A 3,599-nucleotide genomic window follows, 5' to 3' on the forward strand; every position below is an offset into this window, starting at 1 on the left:
CCAGGGGTTAGAGCACTGGTCTCGTTAAACCAGGGATCGTGAGTTGAAGTCTCCTTTGTCAAAATTCGCTCAGTATTTATATATAATGTCAATTAACGAGGAGTTTAATTATAAATATTAAACAGCTCCAAGACCAAACCTGCAACAAAAGACTCTTCTGTTCTCCTTTTGCCCCCTGACCCGTCCTTTACCCTTCTCTCTCTCTCCCAACCTTCCCCATCACTACACATTCTGCCCCTTTTTACTCTTCCCCTCCCTCTCCCATTCCCCACTCTCTCCCCTTGCCCACTCTCTTCCGTTCCCCTCTCTCTCACTCCTTCCCCACTCTCTCCCCTTCCCCACTCTCTCCCGTTCCCCTCTCTCTCCCCTTCCCCACTCTCTCCCGTTCCCCACTCTCTCACTCCTTCCCCTCTCACACTCCTCCCCCGCTCTCTCCCCTTCCCCACTCTCTCCCGTTTCCCTCTCTCTCCCCTTCACCTCTCTCTCCTGTACCCATTTCCTCCGCTCTCTCTCCCCTTCCCCTCTCAGCCCTCCCTCTCTCTCTCATTCCTTCCCCATCTCTCCCCTTAACTTCTCTTGCCCCTTCCTTCCTCTCTCTCCCCTGCCCCTGCTAGTCTCCTCTTCCCCCTCTCTCTCACTTCTTCCCCACTCTCTCTCTCCCCTTCCTCCTCTCTCTCACTCCTTCCACTCTCTCTTTTCCCTTCCCCTCTCTTTCCTGCTCCTTCCAGTGTCTTTCCCAAAACCGGTGACTCCATAGCTCAGGGGTTAGAGCACTAGTCTTGCAAACCAAGGGTCGTGAGTTCAGAATTCGCAGGGGTTGACTCAAAATTCACTGTCAATTAGGAAAAGCTTCGATTATAAATATTAACAAGGGTTTTAATTATAAATATTAAACACCTCCAGGACCGACCCTGCAACAACAGGCTTTTGTCTCTCTTACACTTTCTATCCATCCAAATCTCTCTCTGCCTTTTCCCATTTGACATCTTTTTACCCCGTTCTCCCTTAACGCTATCTCGCTCTCCCCGTCTTTCACTCATTCCCCCCTCGCCACACCCTCTCTCCCCTCACTTTCAATCTTTTCCTGTCTCTCTCTCTCTCCCCTTCCCTCTCTCACTCCTTCCCCTCACTCTCTCCATCCCCTCCCCGCCCCTCCCATCCCCTTTCCCCTGTCTATCACTTCTTCCTAAATTCTACCCCACGTAAACTAGAGGTGATCTAAAACTCGGCTGCCCCCGTGTCCTAACTCGCACCGAGTCACGCTCACCCATCATCCCCTGTGCTCACTGCCCCGTGTCCTAACTCGCACCCAGTCCCGCTCACCCATCACCCCCAGTGCTCGCCGACCAACATTGGCTCCCGGTTAACCAACGCCTCGATTTCAAAATTCTCATCCTTGTTTACAAATCCCTCCTTGGCCCTCGCCCCTCCCTATCTCTGTAACTTCCACTAGCCCTACACCCTCCCTATCTCTGTAACTTTCTCCAGCACTACACCCCTCCCTATCTCTGTAACCTCCACCAGCCCCAACACACCTCCCTATCTCTGTAACCTCCTCCAGGCCCTACACTCCTCCCTATCTCTGTAACCTTCTCCAGCCCGACACCCCTCCCTATCTCTGTAACCACATCCAGCCCCTGTACCCCTCCCTATCTCTGTACCCTCCTCCTGCCATTACACCCCTCCCTATCTCTGTAACCTCCCCCAGCCCCAACACCCCTCCCTATCTTTGTAATCTCCTCCTGCCCCAATACCCCTCCCTATCTCTGTAACCTTCTCCAGCCCCTACACCCCTCCCTATCTCTGTAATCTCCCTTAGCCCCACAACCCCCCGAGATGTCTGCGCTCCTCTAATTCTGCCCTCCTGAGCATCCCTGATTATAATCGCTCCACCATCGGTGGCCGTGCCTTCTGTTGCTTGGGCCCCAAGCTCTGGAACTCCCTCCCTAAACCTCTCCGCCTCTCTACCTCTCTTTCCCCTCTCACTCCCCTTCCCCCCTCTCTCTCCCCTTCCCCCACTCTCTCACTCCTTCCACTCTCTCTTTTCCCTTCCCCTCTCTTTCCTACTCCTTCCCCTGTTTTTCCTAGAGCAGGTGGCTCCATAGCTCAGGGGTTCGAGCACTGGTCTTGTCAACCAGTGGTCGTGAGTTTGAATCTCATTGGAGCCAAATCAAAAGTTGCTGAGTATTTAAATTCACTGTCAATTAACAAGGGATTTCATTATAAATATTAAACAGCTCTGAGATTGACCCTGGAATGACAGCTCCCCTCTCCTCTTCTCGTCCTGGTTTACTCTCTCTCCCATATTAAAAATCTCTCTTTCCCTTCCCCATCATGACTCATTCTACATCTTTTCTCACTCATTCTCCTTTCTTATCCTCTCTCCTTCCCGTCTCTCCCTCCTTCCCCTCCCCGTTCTCACCACCCCTCTCTCTCCTTCCCCTCCCTCTCTTTCCCCTTTCCCTCTCTCTCTTTCCCTTTCCTCGCTCTCCCCTTCCCCTTCCTCGCTCTCCTCTTCCCCTCTCACTCTCCCTCTTTCCGCTCTCTCTCCTCTCTCCCCTTCCCTCTCGACTTTTATTCTCTCCCCACTCCTTCCCCCCCTCTCTCCCCTTCCCTCTCTACTTTCATTCTCTCCCCACTTCTTCCCCTTCTCTCCCCTTCCCCTTTCTCTTCTTCCCCCTCGAGAGACACACAGAGAGAAAGTGAGAGTCTGTGAGAGAGACAGAGAGAGTGAGAAAGTGTTGTTTGTGCAATAACTCAACAGACGGAATACTGTAAACTCCGAACAGGTACAAACCTGGCTCTACTTTATTAGGGCCCAAAGTGATTACATTACAAGATGGCTGGCCTTTTATACCTGGGCCGCACACACGTGTGCACAGCCCAATGACCTCCAACAGTGGCCCCACCTGGTGGCTAGTAACCCCAAGCACACATACATGACAGAAAGAGAGAGACAGGGAGACTGAGAGATTGGGACAGAGTGTGACTGAGTTGCCTTGGGATGTTTTACTACGTGAAAGACCCGATATATCGATGTTGAGAGGCGAATATTGAAGAGACGGAGGCAGGAGTCTGAGGGATGAGACACAATCTGAGCGTTTCCCTGACCCCTCCTTATTCTTCAAGCACACATCACTAACTGGGGAATGACCCACAGCCCAGCGCAGGTGGCTCCATAGCTCAGGGGTTGGAGCACTGGTCTAGTAAACCAGGGGTCGTGGGTTCAAATCTCACTGGGGCCTGCTCAAAATTAACTCAGTATTTAAATTCACCGTCAATTAACAAGGGATTTAATTATGAATATTAAACAGCTCAGAGACCGACCCTGAAACAACAGGCTCCCTGCGTACTCTTACATTCTCTCCTCCCTTCCCATTATAACCCATTCAACATCTTTTTCCCAGTCTCTCACTCATTCCCCTCTCTCACCCTCTCCCCTACCCACTCTCTGTGTCTCTTCTCCCTTTCTTTTCAGATTCTCCGATAAAAATATACGAACATAAGAAATAGGAGCAGGAGTAGGCCATATGGCCCCTCGAGCCTGCTCCGCCATTTAATACGATCATGGTTGATCCGATCATGGACTCAGGTCCACT

General features: G+C 51.6%; 2 non-coding genes across 2 annotated transcripts; both read left to right on the top strand.

Annotated features, from left to right (window-relative positions):
- The first annotated feature begins 2,095 nt into the window (after positions 1–2,095).
- Positions 2,096–2,168, top strand: trnat-ugu (transfer RNA threonine (anticodon UGU)). Its single transcript has one exon. It is a non-coding gene; the product is annotated as a tRNA-Thr (tRNA).
- A 1,004-nt stretch (positions 2,169–3,172) lies between these two features.
- On the top strand, positions 3,173–3,245 carry trnat-agu (transfer RNA threonine (anticodon AGU)). The gene has a single exon. It is a non-coding gene; the product is annotated as a tRNA-Thr (tRNA).
- The last annotated feature ends 354 nt before the right edge of the window (positions 3,246–3,599 follow it).

The sequence above is a fragment of the Pristiophorus japonicus genome, unplaced genomic scaffold, assembly GCF_044704955.1.
Source record: "Pristiophorus japonicus isolate sPriJap1 unplaced genomic scaffold, sPriJap1.hap1 HAP1_SCAFFOLD_534, whole genome shotgun sequence".
NCBI lineage: Eukaryota > Metazoa > Chordata > Chondrichthyes > Pristiophoridae > Pristiophorus > Pristiophorus japonicus.